This window comes from Pinus tabuliformis, chromosome 8 (assembly GCF_031772625.1).
Source record: "Pinus tabuliformis cultivar Carrire ecotype Pingquan chromosome 8, CPIR1, whole genome shotgun sequence".
NCBI lineage: Eukaryota > Viridiplantae > Streptophyta > Pinopsida > Pinales > Pinaceae > Pinus > Pinus tabuliformis.
In genome coordinates this window covers 619,583,583-619,605,168 of record NC_142294.1, presented here as the reverse complement: position 1 = coordinate 619,605,168, position 21,586 = coordinate 619,583,583, and the positions used below count along the sequence as shown (strand labels likewise).

Below are 21,586 nucleotides of genomic sequence, written 5' to 3'. Positions count from 1 at the left end.
GAGTTGGTATTACACAACCAACCTGCATTGTTATTCATGAAGAGTATGACTCGGAGCTTAAGCACCAATCCTCGGCGAAGGATGAATCCCCTCTGTCTGAGCCTCCTCCATTCTTTCCTGGTACCTTTGGTGATTCTTCCATCCCTGATTTCGCATGTGTATCCCCATCTACAGATGCGGCCATTGTTGATCATTCAAAGAACACACCAAATGTCAGTCCATCATCCGAAAACAGAGAGGACAAATTATTCATTGAAAATCCACTTGATTTTTCATCTTCTTTTTCCGAAAACACAAAGAGCGAATTTTTTCGCTTCTCAACTACCCCTCTGTTTGATTCATCAGATCATGAGGATGTCAATGAAATCATTGATTTTGATGATCGTAGTTTTCGTGATGTATTTACCCCTGTATTCGATCACGATGATGATTCTATCACATTTGATTTTTCCAAGCCACCTATTTATGATGATCTATCTTTCAACGAAGTCGAAACCACACAGATTGTCAAGGCACTTCAGCTTGAGCTGATGGTTATGTCAAGCCCTCATTGTCCTAAGGTTTCTTTCCCTTTCGATTAGGAAATTGCTGAAACACCTCGGGCTTGTCATCACTCATTTGTATGCATTGAATATCAATCTCACACACAAATTAGGATTCCTCCACTCAAACTACACGATCCCATTGCTCATGCATTGGAGGAATCTTACATAGCAAGCACACATGCACGATGCAATTTGACTTTGTTTCTTTCATTTTCTTGTATGTCACAATCAATAGTATGCATATGCTTAACAACTACACACAGTGTCACACAACACCATGGTAAGTCCACAGATTGAATGTCATGCACTTGCACTCACTTATGTTTTGTGGACACATTTAAACTTCGGGTGTGTTTGTCTTCATTGTTATATCTTTCATGTTTGCTCATTCGCACAGTTGTGTTGTTTGTGAACCATGCCTTCACAACATGGGTCAACCAATGCATCAGTGGATGCATTGGAAGTACCACTTCACGTGAGAAGACCCATGAACCATTAGCTTAGGAGTAGGAGTAGTTTTTTCTTTTGGTTTGTTTTCTTCCATGCATGTTTGCTTCTTACTTTGCATGTTTGTTTGTTTGCTTGCTTGTTTTCTTACTCATTTAATTATGCTTTTGCTTTGTTTTGATGTGTGTTTTCTTGTTTAGGTCTATAGGTTAGTTTCACATGAAACTGTGTGCGACTCTTGAAACAAGCTGTGTAAAGTACAAGAGGACTTGTGTAGTTATCAATAATTGGTTATCTATGTCCTGCCTCTGTATGAAGAACTTGTTGTCTTCAGTCCATGATACATCGATGGAAAATATGTATTGTTCGAAGTGAACCTTGGTGAAAACAAAACGCTTTTACGCTAACTAGTGTCACCTACTCTAGTCATTTGTTTTTGGGTTAATCCCTAGCAACTCAGTCAAGTAGAGTAAGGTGAGGGGGGAAACCTTAACAAGAACGTCAGAGGTATATACAAACTACTTGTCCGAAAGAATAACCTCTTCTACTCTCAATAAGTCGAGATCCCTCTTCCGCCTCTAAAATGAATAAGTGCTATGCACAGTTACAAAAAATGAAAAATGAAAATGTAAAAAAAAAATTCAAAAAAAAAATATGAAAAATGAATAACGAAAAAGACGAGAAGGGCTTCCTACACAGAGAGGTGATGCAAGTAACTCCATCGAGGTACTGACCAGGCTCACTAGAAGCTAAGCCATGCTTGTGTTCCTACATGACTCCACCAGGGTACTATCCAGGCCTGTTGGCAACATAGCAACACCAAATATGAAACTAAAACTCTGACACCCATATTGCTTGTGCACCAAAATACGCCTCATCCCCAATCAAATTAACTGTGTTGACTTGACTTGGAATGTGTATCGACTGACCAAGAGCTTGGCAGATGCTACATCTTTCAATCAAGGAAGTTTGGAAACCAAGATGAACAGAGAACTGAACAATACTTCTGGAGGTGTTAGACTTGCATTTCACAAACAAGGTCCATTCAGAGAGCTGGAGTTCTACCAATGTGTCGCCAAGTAGTGTAGCGCCTGCAACCACCCTCCAAAATTTTCCCTTAGCTTTTTTTTGGAGCCTCCCTACCAAACATCCTAGCAGCATGTATTTCACTGTCAAGTACATAAGCTTCATTGGTTTTTCAAGAGCTTGCCATCTTGTGCATGATTCTTTGTGTTGTAGTGTTTTCTTCTCAATGATGTATGAAAAGAACCCACTTAAAATTGTGGATGACAAACAATATCAACAATAGAAATGACTACTAAACATTGTAGATCTGCAACTATTGATAGAAACAAGACTTGCCAAAATTCTGATCTATGCTATGATCATAGTTAAACAATGAAAGAAAGAGTAATAACCCCAAACATCCAATGGCTTCTTGGCTATCCTCAAACGTCTTTAGCTTCTGTAGAGTCTCTCTCCTCTATAATGCATAAACCTAGCAAAAATATGGTGTAAGACAATGAAAATAATCAGAGTTACAACAGTGAGTGCAACAATGAAAATAATCAAAAGTGAATAATGAATGGAAAACTCTTCTATTTATAACAAAATATTGAGTTATCCTCGAATAATGAGCAATAATAAAATATTATTGATCACGTTCTTGGAATAACCACTTGGAATATTTTATTATATTTGTTTAGGAGGGAAAAAGTATTTAAACTTTTATTTAGAAATAATAAATAAATAAATTATTGATTTATCATCTCAAGGAATTAGTTAAGGAATAATAAACAAATAATGATTTATTTAATTATTCCTAAGGTATTTAGTCAAATTTAATAAAGAATAATAATTAATTAGTGATTAATTAATTATTCTTAGAGAAAAATAAGAAAAATAATGATTTATCTATTTATTTTTCATGACTGGGTCAAATTTGGCAAGAAATAATAATAAAACATTGGTTTAATTAATTATTCCTAGAAGAAAATCAAATAAATAGTGATTTATTTAATTATTCTTCATGGGTTTAACTATAAGTTACATAACAAAGGTGGTTTATTAAGTAATTTCTCACAACGAAAGCAATTTTATTATGGTAATTTTGGCTTTACATGGTGTACTTCGATCCATCTAGTAAATTAGGCTAGATGATCAATTTTTTTGTGATAAAAGATTTCCCCCAATGTACGAGTGTTAGGAGCAAAACGTATGACCGAAGTACGTTGTAAAGACACAATCACTTAGACAACACAGGGGAGTCAAGGAGAGAGAGAGAGAGAGACCAATGAAGCTGAATTGAAAGAGGATAGGGACAGAGGGGGCGAGACTAATGCAAGTATCATTTTATGTTGTGGTACCGGACCTCAATGAGGTGTGGGAGGAATACCCATACCCACCGAGATAACTTAATACAAAAATAATGGTTCACCTAGAAATATAAAACTAAGCAATGAAGTACATGCTGAATGGTACATGACATGCCGACATAACAGAGCCAGAAAATAATACAATGTGTCCCATATACATAATGCACCTGGTAAAAACATGAGCCAGGACTAAATACAATAATATATTAGTACATGAGATACAAAGCCCATTCCCTCAAGAAATGGGTGGGAGGGAGGGTAGAACAACCGGAGAAGCCCTGTTGAATAAGGAAGGGCTCTAAAAAACTAAATGGATCATCAGAAGGAGACCTGCATGCTATGGAAACTGTGATTGGTAGGAACCGAACCAATCCACTCTTCGGAACTGGATCTGAGGCTGTAGCATAGTAGATATGCATCCGGGCATGTGGGGCGCTACCTGAAGGGCCACCCTCTCATGAGGTCTGAAACATCTCACACACACCTGGGAATCACTAGTACAATCTGTTGCAGCACTAAACCATCAAGTGTATGGATCATGAACATGAAACGACCAAGTCAAAGGGCAATAATGAGACCATCTGATCGATCCAAGTCACTGAACAAGAATGGAAGCTGGAACCGAGATACACCGCCCTCTAGGCCATTCTTCTAGAATAAATGAGCTGATGTCAACAGGATAGGGCCCATGATAGATGAGGCAATGAGGATCCTCAGCTAAAGCATGAGGGAAAATATCAATGTGACTGATGGACGACACCGGAGATAATGGGGAAATTGGATTGAGAGATAAACAAACGACTACCCTTGTTAAAGCATAAAGTGCATGGTTGACTTAGCAACAACTAACTCAACTCCGGAGGGGATGGGGAGAGTATGAATGGAAGAAAAAATGGGAAACACAGGATGAATGATATTCAAATATGGATGGAATACTATGACATGATATGATGAGACATGAAATAGAATCCAAGAATGTAAAGGTGACTCATCGCGGATGCTCTGAACAAGGGTGACTCGATGATGCTGCCACACAGACTAGGCCCAATGGGGATCATAAAAACATGAGTAAATGATGGTGACTCATGACAAAAATTAGCATACATTATGAAAAGTATTAAGAGGAGGTGGAACTCAAAGTACAAGTGTTGCTTTATGACGAAATTTGATTTTAAGAGGCGACGAAGTGACCTTTCTTGGAAAAATGACTTCCTAGTGAAGTGTCAAATCATCAAAAATTGAGGAAGACCCATTATAAAGCTCGATGAGAGCTTTCCAACAGTGATGATGGTTCATCAAACTGAGCTACGGTCTATTCGTAATGGGTGACAGAAAAATTGGGGATTTTTCTATGAAATGATGATTTCCCTCCAATTTGAGAGGAGGAGAAGGCCCTAAATCTTATGGAGATCGTAGCAGACAAACCGACCATCAGAATCAGGATCTATGACTTTCAAGCAAGTGGCCTTACTTGTCTAAAGATGGCCTGAATGCTTCTTGGAATGATGGTTCCTGGTGAAGAATTAAGGGAAGAGGAAAACGAGAATGAACTACTAGGGGAGGTCTAGAATCATCGTCACCCACTAAGTCAAACATTGGGACTAGGTGGTAAAGAAGTAGAACATGTGAAGATATGGTATCAAATGGCTACGATATGCGATGTGCATATGGCTCTCCAGAGAGGCCAGTAGGACAAACTATTCAAGGAATGGTAGGATAATCGACCATACCTAGATTCGGTGGGATCTAAGCCGAGACTTAATTGAGAAGATGGCCAGGGGAAGACCATCATGCCCCCAAGCATGGGATAATGATATGATATGCAAAGGTGGGAATGATGCCCCCTAGCGGGAGGATTTTATGGAGTGATATTGTGTTCCAAATGCTCCAAAAAGGGATTCAAGCATCTCGGCCCAACTTGGCATGAGATCCTCCAAAGGAGATGTAGGGGCCTATGTGCCCCCTTAGTATGTTGCGAGCGTATTGGGTGTATTCAGAGCTATGGGCTCAAAACACTTATATGATACATAATATGATTATGTGTTTGATATGATGATGATGGTTCACCATTTGTTTTGTTTATGGTTGTCTTATGTGGTATACATGTGATAAATGCAAATCTAGAATGTTGTTTATGATGGTATCTACATACTGATTTTGGGCTCTAGGCACATGACTGAAAGCAATGGTTTCAAATTCATTTACCAATAGCTTCACTCGTAGATATTTTCTAAATAGGATCTGGTTATGCACACGATACACACCATTCAACTGCATGACAAGTAGCAAGGAATCTAAATGGACATGAAGATGAAGGATGCAATGAGTGAGGGCATCGACTAACAAACCTATCATTGCATCATATTCGGCTTGATTATTGGTGGCAGATCCAATCTACACGTTGTTTGAAAGGACTAACGTATGCAAGGGGTAAAAATAGCCCAGGATACCGAGGCTAGAATATGGGAGAAGTGACTTGCATCATCGGCATGACCGATATGCGATGTGGATGATGGATCCATCTGAAAGGTGCAAAAGACAACGGATGAGATGATGCAATTTACCAAAATTCATGGCAGAAATAAAGACACGTAAATCAAAGGGATGAGCGGAAATTCTTGAGGTAGAGTGCATTGGAAGAATAAGGAAGGAAATGGCCTTCAAAATCCTCTAAAGAAATTCCCCCTTTCTTAAGTGTAGGGGTAATCAGGGGTATACATAGCTTCCATGGTGTCCTCATCAGGCTGGGAGATGGGCGGACAGGAGGAAGGTTGACTACATGATGTGGCGTTGTTACTTGGTGCATCAACCTGAGAAATAAGGTTCACATATGCATCTTCTGGGATGGTAGACGACGGGCTAGTAGACGAAGGATCTACTTATGTTGAGACCTGGGATTCTGTTGAAGGAGGTTCGATAGAAACGTGCACATAAACCTCAGAAAGGTTTTCCTACGAGGAACTCAAGGATGATGATAGGTAAAGGATGTGGCCTGTGGTGTCCATCATCGGGGGGAGGAATCACAATAGTGGGGCCAAAGTCTCCCTATTCTAGTTGACTAGTGGTACCAAAATCCACAGGTAGAGGAGTAGAGGCTCCACTATGAGTGGCCTCTTGTTTATGAATCGCCCTAAGGAAATCATAAAAATCATCGACACGAGGGCAACAATGGGGATAGTGACCATGTATATCACACAAGGAACAAGGGTGATCTGTGCGCAGCGTTTTGAGTTTCTTTGGTGGGTCCAGTAAGTTATAATGGACTTCCAGGATATTTGACTCAGGGAATGATTCATGAACCAAAGGTTTAAATCGAGGAAGTTTAGGACAATTATTGGTGCCATGCCCAACAAATTCACACAAAGCGCACTGATGTGATGGCTTGGGGGCTTTGGGGGATGGAGAAGCTTGGGGAGCCTTGTCCTTAGGTTATTTCCTCTTGATTTTGTCCCCCTGTCTGGAGTTGTCGCAACAAGAGTGGGTTCCTATGGAGGTTGCGGTGGAACTGGAGCAATGATAGGGGTCGTAGGGACTGGTTGAACTGGGGTCATAGCATGATATGGTCGTAGGTGAATGGGTGGAGTGCTTGCTGGGGGATCAATGTACCATACTGGGACCCCAAAGTCATGTTAGTAAGGACCAACAAAGCCATGACAAGGACAAAAAAGGTTCCTGGAGGAGGAAACAATAATGGCATCTACCCTACAGGGAAATGTCCCGGTGGAACAACTCCTGGATGGTTAAGAACTAGAGGAGTGGTTCCTGGTGGGAACATAGGAGAGGCACCCACAAACGGAGGAGGTCCTAGGTGGGTGGATATGGATGACTCGACTGAGATGGTAACAATAGAGTGATGAGGAGTTGGTTGTTGATCTGAGGTATTGAACTCGTGAGAATCCTTCATGAGGATCTGGTAGTCACCATGACTAGAAGGTTGGGGGGGATGAGCTGCTTGACCTGGCTAAGGTTGAGAAACAACAAATCCTTGCTGAGGGAAAGGATTTGTGAACACGACAGTTGAGGTGGCACATTATTCTAAGGAAATTGTTCACCTCGAGAAGCTGCTAGAGATTATCACATTTGGTGCATCTGGGGTAAAAGGGGAAACTCATGTGTATAGTGGTCGTGCACACCACAACATGCATAAGGCTTATTTGTATAAATAAGCTTGTTCTACTTGGGCTGGACACCCTGTTGTTGGTTGTTGGTGTTAGGCTAGTTCCCCTGGGGTTCACTAGGTTGGTTACCTTGGTTACCCTTGTTACCCTTCCCCTTATTCTTTTTCTTCAAATTTTGGGGATTGGTATCACTCTGCTGTGAAAACTCCTAGCCCTGAGGGGGCGGTGGCTGCTGGGGTTGAGGATGCATGGGATGTTGTGGTGCTAATGCTTAAGGGGCTGGAGCACCAGGTTGTGCGTAAGAAGGAGCAACAGTTTGGTAGATGGGTTGGGGCCCTGGAAACATGTTGCTAGTAGGAGGGGCATAAATGTTGGAGGAACTGGTGCCCCCCTGTAGGTAGCCATAACTTTGCTGAGTGTATGGCAAAGAGTGTGAAAAGGATCTAATGATACCATCAGCAGCGTGATATTCCCCCAGTGCATTGGCACTTCCAGGACAAGGGATGTTTGGAATGATGGTATAGACATAACTGGATGGTGCATAAATCAGATCGTATCTCAAAGCGGTCTAGAGAGCTTCTTCCTCGGTCTGAGGAAAATGGGATGTGACATATTTTCCGATGGGGGATAAAAGGCTCTTAAGAAACCAATCTAGATAGACATGGTCTTCGAAAGGCGGGGCACGACATGTGCTCCTCCTTCGACGCCACTCTTGAACATGGTTAGAAAGGCGAGTGGTAGAGGACTGACGGAATGTGGTCAATAGCTCCGTACCAGTGTCATACCAGAGAGGTAACAAGAAATATGATAAGAACGCTTTAGCAAGCGTCATGAAAATAGAATGAGAGGTAGAGTACTAGTTTATATACCATTTTGAAACATCTCTAGTGAGTGTGCGTTGGAAGAGGCGAAGATGAATGGAGTCATCGGTTATGGAGTTAGAAAAACACCACATGTGGAAGGACCAAACATGGTAGGTAGGACCCTCTCCAGCAATACCCTCGAACTTTGGGATGTCTGAGGGAAGCTTAGTCGGCATAGAGGGCTAACCAACATCATGGTGTATGGTGTCATTTATCAACTAGTTAAGATCTAGTAGACTTAACCCAGCCATAAAGGGGAGCATGGGGGCTGCCACAACAGTTCCTGAGACTCTTCTGCCTAATGTGATCACCGATGTAGAACCAAAGCCACCACCAGGTTGAGTTCCTGCACCAGCTGTGGGTCCATACATGGTGACGATATGTGGTGAAGGAGGCTCAGAATCAGATGAGGAATCAAAAGGACCAGGAGAAGAGTCAAGATGGGGACTCAGATGGCTATGAACTCGAACACGATGGGGAGGAGTAATACGCCCAAGCGGAAACTGGGGGTGAAGGCCTAATAGTCTCCATGACTCATGCCTTGGTGGCGCAATGATGGAAGGACACACAGAACACGGAAATGGTGAAGGGAGATCAACAATATATCTTCTGCCTCTCATGCAGTGAGATAAATTTATTATGTTAAGTCTTCGCTTGGTGGTGTAAACCAAGCACCCTTCGCTTAAGATGTGCTTATGTGTGCAAGTGTATTAATTGATTAAGCCAAGATCATGTTTGTAAAAAAGGAAAAATCTTGCCGCAAATACACTGAAATAAATAATAGAAAATAAACAAAAAACAATTAACTAAACCCCACCCAAACTGGTTTGCAAACATTGTACTGCTTGGTGGCTAAATCGATGGAAAATACATTGAAATGGTCAAGAGTTCTGACTGTCAGTGTGACTGGGATCAAGTGACTCTAAGCTATTGTCAAGTGGTGCAGCAATAGAAAAGAACCAGAGGGGAAGATCACTGCAAAAAGATAGGGAGATGGGTGAAACACCTAAGGAAATCGATGGGACCCTAAGGGAATGACCAAACAAGTTTAAATGTGAAACTATGGATGGTAGCAACCTATCTTATCAGATCTGAAACAAAAGGTTATAGATCTGGAAAATGTGGCTGAAAGTGTTACAGAAACTCAGACTTCTCACTTAGCTAAACTCCTCCTAGAAAGGTGGAAGTGTACTAGAAGCCCTAGGGGAGGCTAAATTCGATTTCAACGAGTAAAACAGAATGGATCAAGGCCTAAGCAGGAAGAGATAGAGGTCAGAAACCCATCAAATAGCTCTCAGTAAAACCGAGAAACAGAACTGAGAAAAACCCAGAAATCGCAGGTTCTGACCTGGTTTTTGATGAAATCGCACTTTTTGGGCTGAAAGCTGTGTTCTGAAGACCATACTGCACCTTTTGGGCTAAAAACTATGATTTCTATTCTGAGGCTCCCGGTTCACAAATTTCAGGAAAAATTTTCGCCTTTGCCATGGCTGGTTCCTATGACCTGCGGAAACGACCAGAAAGCTTGTAGAAGTTAGAAATTTATCAGATCTAGGGTTAAAACACTAGGAAACATTAATAGAATTGAAAAAAAGAAGAAACCATAATTTGAAAACCAAAGGTCACCCGGGTTTCTGGATCTGAAGTATAAAACCCAGTGAAATCGCCAATTTGTATTGGAGACCCAGGCTTCTGAATCAAAATTATTCCCCAGCGGAGTCGCCAATTTGTTGTAGTGTTTTCTTCTCAATGATGTACGAAAAGAACCCACTTAAGATTGTGGATGACAAACAATATCAACAATATAAATGACTGCTAAACATTGTATATCTGCAACTATTGATAGAAACAAAACCTACCAAAATTATTATCTATGCTACGATCATAGTTAAACAGTGAAATAAAGAGTAATAACACTACACATCCGATGGAAACCAAATATTTAAAGAATAATTTAGTAAGAACACCTGTGAAGAGAACAAATAAATGTTACCAGTCCCCCTCTATGGAATGGCTTCTTGGTTATCCTCAAACATCTTCAACGTCTGTAGAGTCTCTCTCCTCTATAATGCATAAACCTAGCAAAAATATGGTGTGTGACAATGAAAATAATCATAGTTACAACAATGAGTGCAACAATGAAAATAATCAAAAGTGAATAATGAATGGAAAACCCTTCTATTTATAACAAAATATTGAGTTATCCTTGAATAATGAGCAATAATAAAATATTATTGATCCCGTTCTTGGAATAACCACTTGGAATATTTTATTATATTTGTTTAGGAGGGAAAAAGTATTTAAAGTTTTATTTAGAAATAATAAATAAATAAATGATTTATTTATCATCTCAAGGAATTAGTTAAGGAATAATAAACAAATAAGGATTTATTTAATTATTCCTAAGGGATTTAGTCAAATTTAATAAAGAATAATAATTAATTAGTGATTAATTAATTATTCTTAGAGAAAAATAAGATAAATAATGATTTATCTGTTTATTTTTCATGATTGGGTCAAATTTGACAATGAAGAATAATAAAACAATGGTTTAATTAATTATTCCTAGAAGAAAATCAAATAAATAGTGATTTTTTTAATTATTCTTCATGCATTTAACTATAAATTACTTAAAAAGGTGGTTTATTAAGTAATTTCTCACAACAAAAGAAATTTTACTATGGTAAAATTGGCTTTACATGGTGTACTTCGATCCATCTAGTAAATTAGGCTACATGATCAATTTTTTGGTGATAACACTTTGCTTCACAACCCTCATAGGCCACCTCTCTGGACTTGGTCCAACTACTGGCTGAGCAACTCCCTCAAAAAATTGTACAATTTTGGAGGGGAACTAGCCTTCCCTCCAGAAATTGCACAAATCTGACTGGCAGCCTGCTAGGCTCAGAAATTATGCAATCCTGTCAAACAACCTTCCTCTGGAAAATTGCGCAATCTGGCCCAGCAGTGCAGCTCAGCCCAGAAATTGCGCAATTCTGGGCAGCAGTCAGCTGCTCCTCCCAGAAATTGTGCAATTTTGGGCAGCAGACAGCTGCTCCTCCCAGAAATTGTGCAATCCCTCTAGACAGCCAACCCAGCTTCCTCCCAGAAATTGCGAAAAAATCCCTCTCAGTCAAGCAGGCTATTGCATGTGCCTTCAGGTTGACTGGTTCCACCCGGGACTGAGAAAAATTGACTTGCATACATGGGCTTCTTTTTCCGAAATAAAAAAAAAATCAACATGCAAAAATCATCCCTAGATTTTAGGGATCTATTTTTAGCAGTTGGAGGTTACATGCAAATATAGTTTTAGAAACTTTCCTCTATTTGTGGCATGTGCGTCATGAGCCTCAAACTTATTTATTTGACGCTTCTGAGCTCATTCTTCACACCTATCTTGGAGCTCTGACATCCCACAGTACATCCAGGAGTCTTCGGCACATCCAGCTCAGCTATTTCAAGGTAAGTTCGTGATACTTGTCTTTTGTATCATTTCTATTGCTTTTTGTGTTTTGGCTTGTGTGAGTACTTTCTACTTGATTTCTGTGAACGCTTGTTGTTGTTTTCATGCACGTTAGCTTGTACAAGCACCGTTTCAGTTTTTGTTAGCATCTCACTACTTTTGCATGCATGACACTATTTTCCACGAACGGTCGCTGATTCGGTGACTTGTTTCACACACATGCATGTTGTTCCATTTTTTGAATCTTACATTTAATGTTTGCATGCATGATCATTCACTCCTTCTTACACATAGTATCACCATGCATTCACATCTTCATTTGCTCTCAGTTGCCCGTTGGCAAGTCTGGGTAACCTTGGCTCGAACTCTGCCTTGCCCGGATAGCATTGCACAATTTTGAGAGGGAAGGATCCTCCTTTCTCCTAGAAAATGTACAAATATGGTAGTTAGTGCCATCTAGTCTTGCTTTGTGCAATTCTGAGAGGCAGTGACTGTTGGCCCACAAAATTACGCAATGCAGTCCCTGCGCTTGCATCACTTGCTAGCTGAAATTGTGCATTGCACAATCTCAACACACAGTAGGTCAATCTAGATGTGCATTATGCAATTCTAGTAGTCAACCAGCCTCTCGATAGTTTGGAATGCCTTTTGTACAGTTCCGACAGTCAGTCTCCCAGCCTCCCAATGAAACTTGAATAATCCTTTCCAGCAGTTCCTTGGGTATGTTGGATGTCATCCCTCAAGTTTTATTTGGTTTTAACTAACATATTTCTTGCCATGCATGTCCCCATGTCTCCAGATATAGTAGGTGTTCATCCACTTTCAGTAGTTCAAGATCAATGGCCTCTAAGAGAGCAAGATCAAAGGACACCTACAGAAGCACAAATGGAGCAGCAATTGAATGAGTTTCTATGAGTTTGTCGATATGCAAAGACACCAAGCTCATCGTAGAAAAATATATTAAGCTAAAACGGAAAGAGGTAAATGATGCATTCTTGGGAACATTTAGGGAAGATCTTGAATACTACCAAGTCTATGTCAGCATTCACAAGTTCGGCTTGTACCAGATTGCATGGAGGCATCCTGTGTTCCCATGTGCGGAAATGATAAATTGGATCATCTCACACACTGATCCCGAGACGATGACATTGAGCAGTGTCAACCAGACAGAGATTGCTACCTTCAAGGCACAGGACTATTAGCAGATGTATCACTTGCTGAAGCCAGTGATCACCATGGAGACACCCATCAACATACCCAGCAGCAATGCCAATTCCACAGATATCTTGAAGAACTAGGTGAAGGGGCTAGCCAAATTCAGGATGACACCCAACCAGATTTACAAGACGAAGATACTACAAAAGGCATATTAGTACTTGGTCATATTTGTATGTCACTTTTATGGCCAAGAGAGCACAAAGAATTTCCCACAGAGGTGGGTGATTGTGTTGGACCAACTGGCTAGTGAAGGAAAAGCATGCAAGTGGTCCGACATGTTGGCTCACTAGCTAAAGGAACAGGTAACAGGAGCCCAGCAACCGCCCAAAGGTCAGCAAGAAGAAATATACATGTCCGCTTACATCTTGGATCAATATTTGCTCATCAGGAGTTCCCGAGCTTGAAGTGGGCATGGACACCATTGGAAACCTCTGTGAACACTTATCATAAACTGTTTTCCAAATGCAGCTTCTGAGGAGTCATCTCACAACTATCAGATCATTTTTTCACCCTGGTGTACAAGATGATATTTGAGTAGGATCCACCTTGCATTTTGAAGGCAACAATGGAGGCACTAATCGAAATAACAGATTGGTATGCCTCACCTCTTGGCACCTTCATACGGATGTACAACACGAAGAAGCCTCCTTATGTTTTGTTGAAGTTTTCCATGGACAAGCTCGTCATGCAAGAAGTATCATACCACATCTCTGCAGGGCTATCAGCTAGGCTTCACCAGAAGAGGAAGGAACCTTGGCCCACTCTTTCGTTACGGATCAGGTTATATGAGATATAGAATCGCAAGCATGTGGATGTTGAAACAGAAGAGTTCACGAAATATCTTTTTGACACCAGAAGCTATAATCTGTATGAGCCACATTGTTTTGTGAAGGATCACTATGCAAGAGTATAGTTTTCGTGAATCCACAGGGTTTGTCATTGGGATGAGGAAGACCCGTGGAGATATTGTCACAGCTTCTCCAGGCCCAATGAACTGGTCGGCATCGTTGTGGAATGGTTAGCAAAGCAACGTGAAGCAACACCCAAGAGAGTAGTAGCAGCAGAGGTAAACATACTGGCACACAAAAAAGACAAGAGAAATATTGTCGACAACGAAGAGGCAAAGAAAAGCTACAAGTTCAGAGAAGACCCACTTATGCAGAAAGAAGCTTTGGAAATAGAGGTGAAGAGGCAATAGCGCGACAAGAGGACCGTGCAAAGGTAGAGATAAAAATAGAGGATGGAGGAAATAGTGAAGGAGTTGCATGAGTTGAAGGAGAAAATCCAGAAGGAACAAGAGTTGCGAAGACAGGAGAAGGAAGTGCATCAAGGACAGGTACAATAGGGGATGCAACATGTACAGATAGATGAAACTGCACCGGTATAGGTAGTAGACTCATTTGAGTAGCTGGCACAAGGCAGACAGGGTGAGCAGTCGCAGGAGCAGGACTTCGCTCAAGAGATTGAACGAGCACTTGAGCAGATGGATACAAAGATGAAGCAACCAGAGTTAGAGCAAGACATCACACTCATGCCTTACAACCAAGAGGTTAACCTGCCATCTTCACTGGGTTCGGAAGCAAAGCAAGTCCCAAGCGACCAAGGAGATATTGAGATCCTTGGAGACAATCTAGAAGAAGAAATGCACCACATATCATTCGATGAGTCACATCATAGAGTTTTGCAATCATGCAGAGTGTCTACTCTGGATGACCACACATTTCCTGTGCAATTTGAGGAATGATTGATCGTATATGATGTGTGCAAGAATCCAGCAACATTGGTCAATGCCACTAGAGCATATGTCAAAACTACTAGCTCGAGTGTTCACTTCTTGATAGCGGAGAACAAGTGAATGGCTAAGGAGTTAGAGATAGCCAAGCAGGGAGGAGAACTAGTTACAACATCTGCCTGAGAAGATTTGAAGAAGGCAATACTGAATGAAGTATCATCCCTTGAGACAGTCATGCAGGTGTTGTATTCCAGATTTGGTATCGTGCATAAGGCAATTTTCCATCTCAACGGTTGACAGCAGCGATGTGCTAGGAGAGCACGTATCTTGTCAAAATTTCATATTGTTTTTGACCACATGCAAACATGGACAATGAAATATAACAGGGCCCTGTTACACTTGCCAAAGATGATGAAGCCCAGAGCAGTCGATCTAAAGGCACGTATCCGGAGTCAGATATGAAACTATGAAGAACTCTCGTAGCTCATCACTAATTTGCAGGCTTCCCATGCATGGGTATTTAGAAGCATGGATGTTTTTGTACAAACACATATGATCCCATCTATTGAGACACTCACCGAGGCAAAGACAAAGGCACAATTCTAACTGGAGCTTGACTCATACTTTGAAGAGTTGATGTGCATATCCACTAGCGCAGACTTGGCGATCAGTGCAAACAACATGCATCAGTATGTCGTTGGTCCAGCCTCACTCAAGACAATGATGCACATGTTATTAGATGAGGTCGACAGAGGAGCCAGAACACTGTACTCAGATGCAACAAAGGCAAGAGTTCGTTTCCAAAAAGATGTCACCACAGAATACACAGACACCATCATGGACTACCAAGCTTGGCATCAGTTCGCTACTATCGACCATCATGAGGATGTCGAAGAGTTGGTCTTCCCACAATTGTCTAAGTCATAGTGATGTATTGCATGGCTTGCTCAAGCCTATTTTGTCTCACATGGGTACATGTGTAGATTGTATGTAACGTCTTGTCAAGTGGAAGTTCAAGTGTCAATAGCTAAATGTAGCAGTCATAAAGTAGTTGAAGAGTCATGAGGGTAGGTGAACAATCACAAAGGGGAATGTCAGGGGTCACCCCACCCTTTTCTATATATAGTCCCTCATAACTCATTGTATAGGATTTTGGTCAGCCAAGCTTTCGATAGGAGTATCTTAGAGAAATCTTGGAGAGTATTGTAATGAGCCTTGGCTTCTCCACAATGCAGAGCTAGTACATCTCTTTAGAGGAGAAGGTGGTAGTGATTGTAACTTTTTGCTATCAGGACTAGTGCTCGGTCATGGTTGTACTATATGATTGTAACTTTCACTTATTAATATAACAGATCCAACACGTTTCATGCATATGTTGTTATTGTATTTCAACTATCTTGTTTACTCTAATGATATATGTATCTGTTTTCTTGCGCATGTGTGTATAGACTCTTTCAGTATATGTATGTATGAATCTTATTGAAATGTGATGTTGGTTTAACCATCACTTTGGATTGTTAGCTTAATTTCTTTCCAGTTTGTGATGCATCTTCGCTCGTGTGTTCCCTTATTATTCGCATGCTTTCACAGGTTTCCAAGGGGTGCACTCACCTCACTTTTTGTGTGTTAGAATTGTTCATGCACCTTCCTTAGCTTTTTGCGCATGTCACACCCTTTCTACCAACAGGGACATCTTACTTGCCTCTGCTCACAACCATAGTCAAGGCGATACCGTATGACCCACGGCTGGGAATCCTACACCAAATGGTCTGAGATCTAGTTGGGACTTCTTACCGAGGAGATCCCCTGACATGTTGGCGGGTCCAACACTGTCAACTGGTACCAAGGCTGAAAAGGTGCATTATGATTTGTATTGTAGTGAGGATAATGTGAAAATTGATATGGCCGAGGTCCCGGAGTTCTCCTCTGGTTAATGAAGTACAACTATTGTGACCAACTCTCTACTCCTACCTGGTATACAACCTTTAGGTCTGGAAGAGAGGGACATTGTTTGTTGCATGATTCTCTTCACATAATATGAATACTTCTATAAAATTCAGCGGGAATTCATTCCTAGGATGTATTTTAGTACATCTAGGGTAGAAAATAACTAGCGCCCTTTTTGCTTCCTCTTGTTTCCTTTTGATTTTCATAGTATCCATTTGCAGGGAAAAGGTGTGCAACATTTCACTCTTGAAATCATCCAACATATTCCTTATTTTATGCTTGATGGATGTTGTGGAGGGAGAGGAACTGACCAAGTTTTGGCTATACCTACCCTTCTTCATAACAGCCCTAGAATAATTCTTGAATACAGTTTTGATGTCATCATAAGGAAATTGGTAGAAATCTCCTCGAGATAGAATGTTGATGGTTTCCATTACATCTTCCGTGATCCCTCGTAGAAGAAATGGCTTGAGTGACTCAGCATCAAGGGTAGAGTTGTCCTTCCTATAACTGAGTTGAAACCTTTCCTCATCATCAGGTCCAAGGGTCATCCTAAAGATTTCCTCCTTTGTTTCTTTGGACCTACAGTAATCCCGATATTTATCATTGAAGTTTTGTTGCATTTGGGCCCAGGTAGTGATGTTACCTCCAAGTAGACTCATAAACCAATGTGAGGCTACATATTTGAGGGTAGAATGAAACAACTTCAGTTTCTGCTCATTAGAGGCATAGTCATAGGTCCTACAGACAACAACAAACTCAAACATGAAGGTGTCAGGATCTTCAGAGGTTAGGCCATGGAAATGTGGAAGGGAAGCAGGGCTTATATTTTTCATTCTAGCCTCTCCATTGGTTTCTCTAATAGGGAAAAGCTCATTGTTCTAGTTTTCACCATGGTTTGGGTAGGTGAGATGGGTTCTTCTTCTTCCCCAATAGGTTCTTCAAAAATTTCAAGTTTCTCACCTAGAGGGTCTTCTAACTCCCCTATAGTCAAAGAGGGAAGTTCATAGTCACTGAAGAAGAATGAAGGTCATGGAAAATTTTAGGGGCTAATATTCGTAGGTGGGCTAATTTTCCATGTTGTTTTCAAAAAAAGGATTTGTTATTTTCCATTTTTTCTAAAAAAAAATTGCCCAAATTTTATAGTATAAAATTATTTTACCTTAAAATTTGCCAATATTTTATATAGAGGCTATATTAAATTATTAGAAATTTGAATATTTTAACATAAATATCACCAAACATTTTACAAATTGTATATCATGGACTAGTGAGATTCGCCAAAGATTCTAAACTTTAAGATGAATTTCCATTATTAAAATTTTCCCTATTTGTTACATATTGGTTATTTGGGAAACCTATACACTCCATAAAATGGTTGTGGTTTCATAGTGGGAATTACCTAATCTCTAGCTCTATTCCATATGATGATTATAATCACAATGCCACCAAATCCAATTCCCAACCCTATTGTGAGTGTTATTAATGACATCTTTTCATCCACATGTTTCAACCATCCCACTTTATCTTTATTCTTAAGACCACCAACACCTTCCACATGGCATGGTGGCAAAGGAGGTCCACATAAACATATGTTTCTTTCAAATGAAGTTTGGTTGAATGTACTTAATTGTGTTTCTCTTGGGATTTGCCCACATAACTTATTGGACGAAACATCAAAAACACCCAACCAAAACAATTGAGAGATCTCTTTAGGAATCCTTCCACTCAAATAGAGTTTGAACTTTTGACGAGATTAACCATGTTCTCCCCTTGTTTTTTTGCTGATTTGAGTAACTTTCAATTAAGAAGGAGACTTGGTGAGACTTGTTTCAGTGGTTACCTTGAAAATTTAGAAAATTAACCCATGTCTAACCTTTACGAAGATCCAACTCAATCTATATTCCTGATGGACTTCTCTATTGCTTCTAAAACATTTTCTAGCCAAAGGCACACAAGCAGGTTTGGAAGCCTTGATCATAGTGGGATGGAAGAGGGATAAAAGATGCTAGAAAAATATTAGGGAACCAAAGTTGAAAAATGATCATGTACTTCCCTAAAGCCAAGGTCTTCCTCAATAAATTTTATCATATTTGAAACAAATACAAATTTTAATGGCAAAAAATATCTTAAAATGAGGTATTAAGTGAAATAATTGTTTAACAAACCCATTTATTATTTCTCTAGTTAGAAGAAAAAGGCTTCATGATTTAGCAAACAAACTTGCAAATAAAACATTTCTCAATTAGCAAGATAGTCTTCCAGGGCTTTCTCTCTAGATGCTTTGAATGAAGGAGAAGCCTGAGTTTCTTAACACATATTTTGAGCCTCTCTAAGGAAGTCAACAATTCTCCACCATTTACACCCTTAAATGGACCCCATCACAGTAGCATCAGGCTACACCTATGAATTCCCCTCCACTAGTTGTTGTTTATGGGAACCTTGTAATGTTTCCTTTAAAGGATTACAAACACCTACCCACAACCTGCAAACTTACCAAATTGGTTGTGTCAAGCTGCAGCCAAAAGCACAAGTCGCTGCTTTCAACAATTTGACAGTGACTTCTCTCCTGTACACCTTACATCCAAGGGCAAAGTCTATCCTCTTGCCAATGATATGTTGAGTGACTGTTAGTTTAGTAAACTTTATTAAATTCAGATATGTATACATCTTGAAAAATAGGATATAATGTAAGGGTTAATACAATCACTTTTCCTCTCAAGTCAGCATGGTTTGATGGCTTCTATTACATACTTGGCTTGATATTTTGATGCCTTTGTGCGATATGGATATGGAATTACAAGAAACAATTGAGTTAAAAAATTGGATTTGATGAATATCCATTTGTGTCCTGTTATGAGATGACTTGGTGAATGGGTATGCAGGAAACTGACCTAACTTGAATGTTCATTTGCAAAAAACCAACCAAGTTGTGGCTAATATATTTTCCCTCATGTCCAGAGATGAAGCTCACCATGAAGTGTATGTTATCTTACTTTGTAGACATGGTTTATTAGATCAAATTCATAGTTGTTTGATGTAAAAATGGCTCCCCTTTCACAGCTCCCTACGTCTGTTGGCATTGCAGTTTACTAGATTGGATATATTTCCATTTGAAACTTACATTGGATAAAATATTTATCTAGAATATATTTTTTTCCACTATAATTTCATTTTGTGGTTTAATGTATCTATTGAATTTCTCAACTCAATCTTTGACACATTGGGTTACAGGTCTCTGAACAAGTGTTTATAAGATTTCAATCTTGCATTGGACCTCAGTTTCCTAGCGAATGCATGAAAATATATTTTCTTTGAGCCTAAGTTCATATTCTATGCCACTTACTTATTTGAGAAGATCAATTATTGGAGATATATTACCATCTATAGGCACCTAAGAGAAAAACCCGAGTATCAAGTGTATCCTATATTCAAGTACTTTGAGAACTGGTGCCAGGATGAGAATAGGCACAATGACTTTTTCTCAACTTTATTGAAAGCACAACCACAATTTCTGAATGAAAGGAAGGCCAAGATTTGGTCAAGGTTTTTTTGTCTCTTGGTGAGTTAATCTTGAATTACATCTAATATATCCTAAATATCTAGGAAATATGATGTCTGCTATTTTCATTCAATATTTATTGGATGCTTTTTCGTTTCTTATTCTATGTGAATGATTTCTTCTGGGTACACTTGCTTTCCTTTTGCAGGTATATGTGACAATGTACCTAAATGATTGACAAAGGACAACATTTTATGAAGCCATTGGATTGAACACAAAGGAGTTCGATATGCATGTTATCACTAAGGTGGGTTAGAAGTTTCATATAGATCACAATACTTAAAATCCATTTTGCGTGTCTAACATTGAGTTGTAGTGATGTTTTGTGTGGGATGGATTTTAATTTAAATGTATCTTTATAATTGATGCAGACAAACCGCACTACAACAAGGGTTTTTCTTGTTGTCTTGGATGTTGAGAATCCAGAATTCAAAAAGAAACTTGACAGGGTGGTAGACATCAACCAACAAATAATAACAATTGCAGAAATCCAAGCTCCTGGCTTTGTGAATAATCTCCAAAGAATTCCTATTATAGCTGCTTTGGTGTCAGAATTAATAACAACTTATTTGATGCCACCTGCGGATTCTGGTTCTTTGGGTTACACTGATTTTGGGGCACATGCTGTGTACAAGATGCATTTCATACATGCATAGTTGCAGGGTTGCACTATATCATCGAGAATGGAGCTTTGTGACTCTATGCCTTTGTTTGTATATAAAGATTGTCTTTACATATGAACATGATATATGTAATGTTGTAGTTCTATAATCTAAAGTTCTCAACAATAGAAAGTCCATATGTCTTGTTAGTAAAAGAAAAAATTTAGACTTAATAGGAATTTTTATGCCATGATTTGTGCAAACATTAATCTCTCATAGCTTGAGAGAAGTGGTAGAGAAAATATTAATATCTCCTACCTTGACATAAGTGGTGGTTAATATCAACACATACAAGAACTTTGTGGTGGAATATTATCAAAACTGATAGAGGGATATGCAAGAGTGTATAGTAAGAACCTTGACAAACACACCCACTGAAGCTTGCAACATTGTTTATAGGAAGAACAAATTATGTTTCTTTTTTCCAAACGTGTAAGTTAGTATATACAATTTAATGAATATCTTTTCCTATTATCATAAATGGTTTTATATTTTATCAAAAAATTCGCCAAGACTTCACAATGTTTTATAACTTAGTAAAAGAATCACTAAGACTTTACAAAGATTTCTTATTTAGTGAAAGTTTCGCTAATATATTACAATATTTTATAGTTCGATGAAAGATTCACCATGATTTTACAAGATAATATGATC

General features: G+C 39.5%; 1 pseudogene; it reads left to right on the top strand.

Annotated features, from left to right (window-relative positions):
- The first annotated feature begins 19,607 nt into the window (after window positions 1–19,607).
- LOC149237026 (magnesium-protoporphyrin IX monomethyl ester [oxidative] cyclase, chloroplastic-like) lies at window positions 19,608–20,926 on the top strand (annotated as a pseudogene).
- Window positions 20,927–21,586: the final 660 nt, after the last annotated feature.